General features: G+C 34.4%; 1 long non-coding RNA gene across 1 annotated transcript; it reads right to left on the bottom strand.

Annotated features, from left to right (window-relative positions):
- Positions 1 to 2,952: 2,952 nt before the first annotated feature.
- LOC120207288 lies at positions 2,953 to 12,859 on the bottom strand. The gene is made up of 4 exons (XR_005524182.1): positions 12,290 to 12,859; positions 11,953 to 12,016; positions 3,308 to 3,363; positions 2,953 to 3,204 (listed from the first exon to the last, which is right to left on the bottom strand). It is a non-coding gene; the product is annotated as an uncharacterized LOC120207288 (long non-coding RNA).
- Positions 12,860 to 13,167: the final 308 nt, after the last annotated feature.

The raw sequence follows: 13,167 nt of genomic DNA, 5'->3' as shown, positions 1-13,167 counted from the left end.
ATAAAATCATGATGTTATTTTTGAAAACGATGTCAACCTATTTCGGGAGTCACCAGTAGTCACCTCCTGAGCGTAATTGCGGGAGATATACCATTAATTCCCTAATAAGTGAACATTGCCTTAGGTTTAAAAATAAAATGCAATCAAACAAATTTTATTTATCCTAATTAAGCTAAGGATGAATTAAGTCTGCTTAAAGTGTCAAATTATGAAAATTAAGGAACCTAGAAGCTCAAGCCTAAAAATATAGGTTCTAATATTAACCCTGCTTGATTTTAAAATCAGTTATTGAATGGAATAACCGAGATGGTCCCTCAAGCATTTATGCGAGGCCAGACTCGAATTATTCTCTAAATTAAGAGGACTATATTGCAATCTAGCTAAAAATGGAGGTTTTATTTAACCTATTTAATTATGTCAATATTAAAGCTCTAATCGAAGTTCGACAACTAAAAATGTCAAGATATAAAAATATTGATTTCTAAAAGCGTAAAAGAATAAGGATCTAAATCAATAATTTTTAAAGTTGAGGACTAATTAATAAACCAAAAAGACCTAATTACTATCTAAATTAGCCTATTAAAAGGGAATTAAACCTAAAGTTTTTTTAGAAAATATTAATTATTAATAAAATTTAAAAAGAGTTGAGTAATCGATTCGAGTAATTGGGCATCTTATGCGAAAACTATACTCAAATTACTCCCTAATTAATAACTAAAGTGTCGTCCTAATTTCTAAGTCAAATTCGAATGTCAATCTAATCTAAAAACAAATTATAAAAAAACTAACTAAATAAAACTAAAATAATAAATTTAAAATAAACATTAAACATGTAAAAATAAATCATAAAAAAGTAAAGTATATATAGATTAAATTGTAATAAATTAAAAATACAAAGTCGAACTTAAAGCATAAAGAAAAAGGACCACAATGCCTAAATTGAAAATATAACATCAAAATCATGAATAAATAAAGAAAATAGAATTGATTAATGACTAAAATAAAATCAATAAAAAAACAACAACTAATTGCTAATAAACCATAACCTGAAATGATGATCAAATTCAAATAAAATGCAATAGAATGTCAAAATTGGAATAAATAAAATTCGATGACTAAAGCGTAAAATTATGCTAAAGATACAGGTACCTGAAAACAAATTTACCAAAAAAATATAAAACATGCAAAGAAAAGGGAAAATAATAGTTTTGGTCCCTTCAGGTGACCGAAATGTAAAAGCACGCTAAAATTAGAGGGACTAAACAGTTGATTCACCAAAAATTACATAGTATAAACATAAATAGGAAAATCATAAAATCGGTCCCTTCAGGTGATCATTTTCCAAAAACATGCCTAACTTAGGGGGACCTAACTACAATTTCCCCTAAAGTTTTCTATAAATGCAAACTTTTTTTTTCATTTTAGTTTAGTTTTTTTTAGATTTTAAAGAGAATGTCTCATCTCTCTCTAGAAAGTCGGCTAGTCGTCGGCCGTCGTCACTGGTGGTCGTTGGCCACCAAATTTCAAGGGTTTGTTCATCTTGACACCAAGAGTTTGGATCGAGCCATGGCTTCACCGGAAAATGTACCATTGGTGATGAATCAACGCCAAAACCTTTCGACTTCTTTGCTCACGATCTCGTCGTCGGACCGTTGGATCGCCTTGATTTCGAAGTATGTCATTCTCCTCACCACTGTGTGCATACTGACTATTTGGATGTTGGAAAGGAATCCCTGACCGCCGACGGAGCTCCGGCTGAAGGTAACCTTTCTCCTTGCTCTCTATTTTAGCTACCATTGTTGAATTTTTTGAAATATATATAAAAAAAGTGACAGATTCAAAAGAAAAAAATCTTTGGAAATGTTATTCTTTTTTCTATTTCGAATGAAAAGGTTGCAAGGAAGAAAATGGGAGAGATGAACTCAATCAGGGCCAAGAAAGAAATTAGGGGAGAGACCCCTTTTGTAATTATTCCCCCTTTTTTGAACCCCCTTCTATTTTTCTAAAAAAATCGAGCCCCCCAATATTACAATATGTTTTTGGTTTCGAATCCCCCTCCCTCCTCATTTACAAATTAATGCCTGGGCTATATACCTATTTCCGAAAAATATAATAATTGAAACTTGTTTACTTCTCTTTAGTTTCTGGAGGGATGTGGAGCTTGGTGGCGTGCTTGCAAGGCTTTGTTGGGATTGGGGTAAAGAATCGATGGTTGTTTGTTGAGGAAGAGGGCGACTACCTAGGGCTAGGTTAGACCCGGGTTGGGTCTAGTCTTGGGCCACTGGTTTGGGTTTTGGGTTTTTTGGGTCTTGGTTTGATTTTGGGTATGGTTGGCCTCTAGTTGAGTTTGGGTTATATTTGTAAAAGGGTTTGTGTTATATTTGTAAAAGGGTTTAGGTTTGATTGTAAAATAAATAAGAAAAAAATGGTGATCATATTTTTCATTACTAATCCACATATGGGTAGCGAGAAGATCGACTCTTCCAAGAACACATTTTGAAGCACAATCACAAATGGTTTTCATGATCCCACAAATGGACAGCGAAAATATTCGAGTCGTCCAATCACACATTCATATTATATATAGATTTTCAAAAAAACATTTTCAAATTCCATGCATCATTTGCAACGCATCACAGTCACATTTTCAATATATGTGTTGCATCACACACAATGTAGCACAATCCACATTACATATCACATTTCATATCAATTACAGATTTCCAATTGACATTCCATTATTCACAATCTTCCATTACATCATAGCTCATATTCAGCATGCTTAAACATGCATGCTTGCATATAACACTTGCTCCTTATGCATCATGAATCATAATTAATAAACCATGACTCACATTCTTTCAATATATTCTTAACTCATAATCGACATTCTTTCATACACATTCTCATAATGATAATTCGCTTTCAATATTCCATAAGTCATGCCACTTAATCACAAACTTTAATCTACACATCACGAATTCACACAATCAATTATCAACAGCAAGTATACCAATTTAGAATCTAAAGTTCAAAGTTCACACATATCTAAACTTTCATTAAACATTAAACAAGTTCATCATAAGTGAATGGACAACCACTCACCTTGATGGCGCAACCACACAATTCGACCCCAAACGTTAACCAAATAACCACCAAGAATTGATGAACCATTTTTCCTCCAATCATCCTCACCTTAGGCACCTTAGAAATCAATTCAACATGTCACAAAAACATCTAAAACAAAGCAAAAAAAATCTGCTTCTAAAGCAAAACAAAAATTAACCGAAAGATCGATAAATTTTACCGAAATAACTCTCCAAGCCTCTGATCTCATCGACACTACTTTTCCCCCAACAATAACTGATCAAAAGCAACTAATATCAGTATCGAAACGTATCTAGAACCCTCTCAATTGATATCAATTCACTCTAATTCATGGATTTTCAAAAAGGTCAAAATCAAGCTTGTTTTGAATAATTCCACGTCGAAATCAAATGAGATTGAAAAAATGACTTAGTATGATGATAATAATATCATCAAAAAAACCTTATTCAACCCAAGGAACCCTTAAAAAGTGATCAAGAAAGTAGCATATTAAATACCTCCAAAAATCACTTTTAATTCATAACTTCTCTTTAAAACAATTGTTCAATTAAAATCATCAATCACATTTAACCATTAATCTTTGAAGAACAAAAAGAACCAAGGAAGAAGCATTACTGTAGGTTATGTAAGGTTGTAGGAATTATAAAAATGAGCTGTCAAGAGATTCTTTAATTATTTTCTTTTTTTCAATCCCTTATTTCAAGGGATTACATCTCCTATGATTAGTATCTTTCCTAACTTAGAGTTTCCTAGTTTAGAGGCATAACTTGTCTATTTTCTACAGTCTATTTTCTACATGGTATCAGGTTAGAGCGATCAATCCGATTTCCGCTTCTCTTTAAATCAATTCATGTTCAACTCTATTTTTTTCATGGCTAATCTGGATCCCTCAGCATCCGAGATCACTTCCCAGACCAGCTGCGCCCAATCTGTTTTTTAGATTTTAGATTTTTAATTTTTAGTACAGCAGAGGCAAAATCGCCTCTGGTGTGAACATTGTAAGAAACTAGGACATATGATAGATCAATGTTGGAAGTTGCACGGAAAACCAGCCGATTGGCAGCCCACACGATCCAGGTTTCAAAAGGAGGCCCATATTACCTCTCAAGATGATTCCTCAAGCAATTTTAGCAAGAAACAGATAGAGGAGCTGCAACAGATTTTTAGCAGTATGACAGTCAAGCCTACCAATGTGACTTATACTACTACTGATGGAAATAATTCATATGCTTCTTTGGTACAATGGATAATAGACTCGGGTGCATCAGATCATATGACATGAAATATTGATCTCTTGGAGAAATATAGTGAAAGCAGATTATCAGCTTCTATTAAAATAGCAGATGACTCTCTCACTGTTACATTAAACAAAAATCTATGTTCCTAGACTTGCATGCAATTTGTTGTCAGTCAGCAAACTAATTAAAGATTCTGGTTGTAATTTTTTGTTTGGTACTGGTGGTTGCATTTTTCAGGCACAGGGCTCGAAGAGGGTGATTGGCAGTGCTAGGCTGGGCAAAGGATTGTACACCCTTGGAGGTAAAGCGTCTCATAATCATTCCTTATCCAGTGCTCTTAGGAAACCAATTTTATCTTCTGATCTCAATACCAATAAAATTATGTTATGACACTCTAGATTAGGTCATCCTAATTTTTTCTATCTTTCTAAAAAGTTACTGAACTTGTTTATAAATAAAGATCCATCTTTGTTTTCTTGTGAAATTTTTCAAATAGCCAAACACACCAGAAAACCATATATTATAGCCAAATTTGAACCAACAACACCTTTTTCCATCATCCATAGTGATATTTGGGGCCCTTCTCTTGTCAAAAGTATTTTTGGGTATAAGTGGTTTGTGTCTTTTATAGATGATTACTCTAGGACAACATGGGTATTCTTAATGAGAGAAAAGTCTGAGCTTGAGTCTCTCTTTAAAAGTTTTTATCAAAAAGTTGAAACCTAATTTAACATAAAAATTAAAATTCTAAAGAGTGACAATGGGAATGAGTATTTGAATAAAACCCTTGGGTATTTCTTTAAGGAAAAATGCATTGTTCACCTTATTTCTTGTGTCAACACACCTCAACAAAACGGGATAGCAGAAAGGAAAAATAGACATCTAATAGAGGTTACTATGTCTCTTATGTTTGCTGCTAATGCTCCTAAGTATCTTTGGGGGAAGCTCTTCTTACATCCACTTACCTCATCAATAGAATGCCAAGTAAGACTTTATATTTCAAAATTCCTACTAAGGTTCTGTTTCAGCTTTTTCCCCCTTTTAAACATTTAAACTCAAGTCTTTCTCCTCGGGTGTTTGGGTGTACAGCCTTTGTTCATATCCACAATGGAGGGAAATTATATCCTAGGTCCATAAAGTGTGTGTTCTTGGGCTATTCTTCGAGTCAGAAGGGTTACAAGTGTTACTCACCTTCCACAAAAAATACCTATGTCTCCTTTGATGTTACATTTTTTGAAAACCAACCTTATTTTTCAGGAATAGAAATTCAAGGGGAGAGTTACAAGGAATTTCAGCCTGTTCAAACAAATATTTCTTTACAGCCTACAAATATTTCTTTACAGCCTATCCTTTCTTTACCTATTAATGTCTCTTCAAAGTCGGCTAGCACTATCCCACTTCCTAGTGAGGGTGATGGGAATAACCTAAATAACTCTGATGAATTACCATCATCCTTATCTCATCACTCTAGTCCATGCAAAATACCTTCCACCACTACCAAAAATGAACTTAACAATGACCCTGAAACCATATCTCCCCAACCAAAACAACTCAGTGTTTACTCAATAAGAAGGAAAGATGTTGCTGAAGAAATCAGTCAGCCTAGCATTTGCCAAGAACCAGATTCGGATCCTATTGTAGCTAAAATAGAAGGTAATGATGGTCACCAAGAGGTTACTACTGTTGATCTTGATGACTTTCCTATTGCTATTAGGAAGAGGGTAAAAAAGTGCACTACTCGTCCCATAAATAAGTATATTGCATATGGGAAATTACAGTCTAATTTCAGGGCCTTCACTGCCAACATTAACAGTGTGAAAATCCCAAGAAATGTGACAGAAGCATTTCAATCTCCTGAGTGGAAAAAGGTTGTGGAAGAGGAGATAAAAGCGTTGCAAAAGAATAAGACATGGAGTTTGACAGATTTGCCAGAAGGGAAGAGAGTTGTTGGATGTAAGTGGATATTCATAGTCATATATCATTCGGATGGGAGTGTGGAAAAATAAAAGGCAAGATTGGTTGCGAAAGGTTTTTCTTAGTCCTATGGCATCGACTACCAGGAGACTTTTGCACTGGTTGCAAAATTGAATACCATCAGAACATTGTTATCAATAGTTGTTAACATGGACTGGAAATTGCATCAACTAGACATAAAGAATTCTTTTCTGAATGGGAACCTTGAATAAGAGGTATACATGGAGGTCCCCCTGGATTAGAAGGAAAGGTCACTAAGAAAAATGTTTTCAAGCTCAATAAATCCTTATATGGCTTAAAACAGTCTCCTAGATCTTGGTTTGATCGATTTGCTAAGGCTATGATACAGAATGGTTTCAAACAAAGCCAAGCGGAACACACATTATTCAGAAAAATTACACCAAGTGGTAAGATAACCCTCTTAATTGTCTATGTAGATGATATGATTATAACTGGCAGTGATATAGAAGAAATAGAAAAGCTAAAGATGAATCTTGCATAGGAGTTTGAAACCAAGGATTTAGGGAGTATGAGGTATTTCATGGGTATGGAAGTTGCAAGGTCCGAGGAAGGGCTGGTCATAAACCAGCGCAAGTATGTTTTGGATCTTCTTGCAGAAACTGGGATACTTGACTGCAAACCAGTTGAAACTCCAATGGAGTCAGACTTGAAATTTTGCAAGGAAAGGACTGGAAATCCAGTAAACAAGGAAACCTACCAAAGGTTAGTTGGGAAGTTGATCTACCTTTCACTGACTAGACCTGATATTGCATACTCAGTGAGAATTTTCAGCCTACATATGAGTGATCTTCGAGAAGAACATTTGGAAGCTGTTAACATAATTCTAAGGTTCTTGAAGTTTACCCTAGGAGCTGGACTTATATTTAGAAAAAATAAGACATAACAGTGAAGCTTTATACGGATGCAAGCTGGGGAGGTGAATTAACTGATAGAATGTCAGTTAGTGGCTATTATACCTACGTTTGGGGTAATTTGGTGACTTGGAGAAGTAATAAACAAACCGATGTCTCTCGAAGTAGTGTTGAGTCAGAGTTTAGAGAAATGGCTCTCGGAATATGTGAAGGAATGTGGATTAAAAGACTACTCACAAGACTGGACTTAGATGACAAGAAGAATTTTGAGATTTTTAGTGACAGTCAATCAGCTATGAGTATATCAAAAAACCCAGTGCAACATGATAGAACGAAACACATTGAGATAGACAAACATTTTATTTACGAGAAGGTCAACAATGAAGTTGCAAAACTACAGTACATTTCGACAAAGAAATAGCTGGCAGATATCTTCACCAAAGCCCTTCCACGAGTGACTTTTGATGAGATGTCATTCAAACTGGGTATATACAACATATATGCACCAGTTTGAGGGGGAGTGTAGGTTATGTAAGGTTGTAGGAATTATAGAAATGAACTGTCAAGAGATTCTATAATTATTTTTTGTTTTTCAATCCCTTATTTCAAGGGATTACATCTCTTAGGATTAGTATCTTTCCTAACTTAGAGTTTCCTAGTTTAGAGGAATAATTTGTATATAAATATGTAATATGTTTCTATCGAAAGTATGCAAGAATAAAATAACACACTTGTTTGTTTTCTACAGTCTGTTTTCTTTCTACGGTATGTTTTCCACAATTACCCTACTGGAAAATGAATCAAAGAAGAATATCAACAATGGCAACGCTAAAGAGATCAAGGAAAATCGGCAAAGAAGAAAATGAGAAGAAACAATCTTAATTGAAGAGAGAAAATCAAGAAGAAATGAGTAAAAAACAATAACAAAGGAATAAAAAATGAAGAAGAAGAGTTTCATTCATTATAGAGAACTTGAGAGAGTTTGGGAGAAAATACAAGAGTAATTGGATAAGAAAAAATGAAAGGAACGGTTAATGAAAAATTAGAAATGAAAATAAGGAAAGATTAAAAGAATGAATCTAGATGGAAAATTGGCAAAAAGGAGATGAATGATACGGTTAAGAAAGGAGGAAAAACAATCCACACAATCCTTGGTAAAATAAGCTTCATAGATTTTCGATTTGTGATCTTTTACAATTTAACCACTAAAAACACAATTTTCAATTCATTTAATTTAGTCAACTTGTAAAACCATATTATAAATTCCTAAAATTAAAGATAATTAATTCAACCCTTTCAAATCATCTTAGAAAAATTTTATCAATTAAAAATATCAATATTAATATTTTTATCGAAAATCCAAAAATCGACCCGACGACCAACCTGAAACTACCAACCCGGATTTTGAGATATTGCATGCAGATATTCACCAAAATTGCCATTAAGAGGGCGCAAATCTAACGCCACCACCGTACTAATTTTATTACCCAGTTTAATTCCCAACTCCTCTTTCATCATCCATAGTGGCAAGTTGTAAAGACGCACCCATATCTTCATCAGATCAGAGTCATGCTCTTCCACCATTTGTTAAAGACATACTCCACCAGTGAAATATTCCCCATTGGAAGTCCAAGGAGACTGACGGAGGGCCAGTTTCATGGACTGACATTGTTGAATTCAATCAAAAAAATATTTTTCCCTACCTCCTCAATGCTAATCCATATTGTGTTCCCTAAATATTATGTAAGACCCACAAAACTTTGGCACCATCAGGTTTCTTATTGAACAGATGCTTGTCCATCAAATAGTATTGAGGCCCCTCATCATACGCCCCTACAAAGTCCCCCAACTCATCTAAACCAACGTCTTCTTCCGTCGTAAATGTGAACTCTTCTAATTTTTGTAGCAAATAATCAACCATGGAAACTCGAGTGATAATGTAAAAGGAAGAGTGAAAGGTAAATGATACTAGTCAAAGGAATGTTCAGAGGTAATAATCAATGGTATACTATGATATGCAAGCACAAGGCTATATAAGGGAGCTAACCAAACCTAATTACAATTAGACTAGAAGTCTGCGGATGTAAATTCCTAAAAACAAATAGCGCACAATGTGTACTCGATTTCAAACTCTCCTGCCAATGCAGACTTGCACCGATAATATAGCAGATAGACTCCGCGTTTTTAAAAACACTAAATATCGAGCAGTAGAGTAATATACCAAAAAAATGGAAGATAATCATCAAAACAAGCTTTATTATTGTTATAAACCTAACCGACCGAACTACATATAATGTGATACAGTTCAGCATCATATTTACAATGGCTATTCCAACCTTTCAAGGGAAGAAACTTTCTAACTTTATACCTATATATGCTTATTTCATACGTTATAAGATAGTTATTTTCATATATATATATATATATATATATTATATCTATAGTTATTATGATAATAATTTATCCAATTAATATGTGAGATATAAGTTACTATAATATACTATAGTCACATTCTTATAATACACACATTATATAAGTTTATATACTTAGTTTATTTCCTTATATTATGCATGTAGGCATATTCCGCGTTTTTAAAAACACTAAATATCGAGCAGTAGAGTAATATACCAAAAAAATGGAAGATAATCATCAAAACAAGCTTTATTATTGTCATAAACCTAACCGACCGAACTACATATGATGTGATACAGTTCAGCATCATATTTACAATGGCTATTCCAACCTTTCAAGGGAAGAAACTTTCTAACTTTATACCTATATATGCTTATTTCATACGTTATAAGATAGTTATTTTCATATATATATATATATATATATATATATATATATATATATTATATCTATAGTTATTATGATAATAATTTATCCAATTAATATGTGAGATATATGTTACTATAATATACTATAGTCACATTCTTATAATACACACATTATATAAGTTTATATACTTAGTTTATTTCCTTATATTATGCATGTAGGCATATTCGGCCAACACTTGGGAGCTACATTGGAGCTAAATGGAGCATGCAACAGCAAGGAGACTCACATAGGAACGCTTAGGAGAGCATAAGGACCCATTAGTGAAAAGTTATCTGGAGGCCCGTGAGCTCATAGCTGGATTGAGCTTAATACTTGAGCTACAAGATGACCTCATTTCAGTTGGGGAGATGCATCATCATCATCACCACTTAGGACACTTCAAATATGTCCTAAGTCAAAATTTTTGAAATCGTACCTTTTCGCGAATAGTTGCTACCTCAAGAGGTACCTTTTCACAAGGAGCTGCTCTAACGTTCACCATACTACAAGTCAACTAAGGTCAGGTCACCTCCAGCTCATTCACACCCGAAGTAGCTCAAACATGAAGGGTTACCTTTCCCAAACATTGTGACCTTTCATGAATGATGCTACCCATGAACATGCCTTTTCATCTAGGACCACGTTGGTGAAAGAATTATAACCATTAGAGGCTTAAACCACCATGAGACATGAGATAGAGCTCCATGACTATTCGGCCACAACACATGCCATGCACATGAGAAGCCTTTGGAGCCAAATATGAGGAGGCACATCACCATTCAGCCAAGGAGAGAAAAATAATGCCAAAATGAACAAGCATGCACATTCGTCCAAGGGAGATATCTCCCCATCCTTAGCCGAACCATTAAGCCCCTTCATGAAGGGTTAGCCGAACCAAAACCAAGCCAAAGGGCCCATCCATTCATGTCAAGCATTATGTATTTCCATCTAGAGTCATGTACCAACCGAATACCTATGTAACCATTCGGCCAAGCCCTCTCATTTCCTATAAATAGAGAGGCTTGCCATCATTTGTACTTATCTCATCTCATATATTAAAATTACTCTTGTGAGTTAATTTCTCTTCAAAGTTCTTTGTGAACTTTATCGATTAAGCAAGTATAATTCATATACTTGTGGCGTCATACCTTCCATCCTGATTCAAAATTCCTATATTGATATCTAGTGGGTTGAAGACACTATCACCACCCCTCAAGCAAGTTTGTAAAGATAGGGATTGTGCTCTTTAGCATTGTTTAATCTTTGGCAAGTTTGAGATACAACATCACCACCATTGTCGTTTTATCATCAACCATCATCAACATCCTTCATCAAGACCATACCAACTTCATTCTTCCGCAGCCATCTCTTTTCTATCTTTATTTCATTTCTTTCTATTTCCATTACTTTTATTATTATCCACTTCTTAAGTCCACCATTAATATTATTTCTTTCTTATTTTTATTGCAGCCCAAGCTTATAATTCAAGGACATCAGTACTTGTCAATCCTAGATCGGGACACAATAAGGCTGTCTATTCTCTTCCATTAAAGCATGTATATCAGCCTACGTCAACATAGACTACCAAGCCACTATGTTGTCGTTTATCAATTATCAGCAGAATTCGTTCTCAGTGAATATAGTGTACATTAATACATGTTCGTTGTCTACGAATGTTTGATACACACAATCTATTAACATTATTAAATTCGTCAATTGCTTGAGTATTGATAAATTTCGCAACATTAAAATTGTATATTGATTGATCGCGTTCTTGCACAGCAAAACATTTGTCATAGGAATAATATAGTGTAACATGAAAATCAATCATAAGAAATAACCAAACTAAGTCACTGCATGCAATACACATCCACAACACAAATAGTATAGGCAAAACAATCAATATAAAATGAAACATATCACCAAGGAAAGAAGTGTACCTGAATATGATTTCTGGTCGAATCATGATTACCATAGAATGCCTCACCATGAACCATATCGTTCCTGGTGAATAGAAAATACGTATCATATTTTTGATGGATCACCATTATTCTCATTATATTTAGAAACAACCCACAAAAACCTCTATAAACAATATGCACCACAAGACCAAAACCTCGCATCGAACTACCATAGAGATGGAGTCGATAACTAGAGAGTCCCACCTTTATGCAATACTTGCACAAAAGGGGCCCCGATGTCTTATAAGAAAAGACAGAGAAAAGCATGTTGTAACACGACAGAAGGAAAATGATCTAACAAGAAGCAATACCATACATGCATATGGAAATAGTGTTGCCTTTGTATGAAGTCCTCCCAAAGAGCCTTTCTTGCCACTCCCAAAGTGATCATATATCGTTGAAGGACAATACATGCCCTAAGAAGGCCATAAATCCAAGCAGTAAAGCATAACCTATGACACCCTAAATGCCAGCTACCTAAGTTTAAATTATTACAACCCAATCGAAAATAAATGAACAAGAGATTAGCCTTATTACAACCCAAACGAAGATAACTATACAATAAAATAAACTTATTACATCCCAAATGAGACTCATTAATTACAGAACCGATTCGTACCTGATTGCTCATCCATAAAGTAAAACATACATACCAAAACAAATTGTCAACCAACCATCTTTCCAGTTTACAAAGTATTCCTACCAACCATCTCCGTGACCCTGTCCAGGAGTCAAGATCCAAGCCACACCTACAAATTATCTGACTAGGCTTTTGGTCTACAAAAGCAACTCCTCTATCCACACCCATGTATGATGAGCGTACCATGTTCGAAGGAAACAAATAAAAAGATCAACCTTTAACATAGGACATCGAAACTCAACATAGATCATTACTATGAACTCCAAATCCCGATTTTTGTTTACAATACACATATATAGTCTAATTTGACAAGAGTATATGTAGATAGTTTCCCAGACAATAATATCCCAGACCAAGAGGCTATACATAGTCATGTATATATTCATGGAGACACTCAGTATTATAAGATAAACAGTCCACAACACAATATACATAATTGTCCATTGTTTATAATAAAAGCATATCAATAAATATATCTGATGCAACCTATGTTGAACCATAAATCGGTGGCATGAAGGTTCATTTCCAAAATAGTGTAGGTTAGCATAAACCTC

The sequence above is a fragment of the Hibiscus syriacus genome, unplaced genomic scaffold (genome assembly GCF_006381635.1).
Source record: "Hibiscus syriacus cultivar Baekdansim isolate YM2019G1 unplaced genomic scaffold, ASM638163v2 tig00014444_pilon, whole genome shotgun sequence".
Classification (NCBI taxonomy): Eukaryota; Viridiplantae; Streptophyta; class Magnoliopsida; order Malvales; family Malvaceae; genus Hibiscus; species Hibiscus syriacus.
The sequence above is the reverse complement of the archived record's forward strand: the minus strand, read 5'-3'. Positions and strand labels throughout refer to the sequence as shown.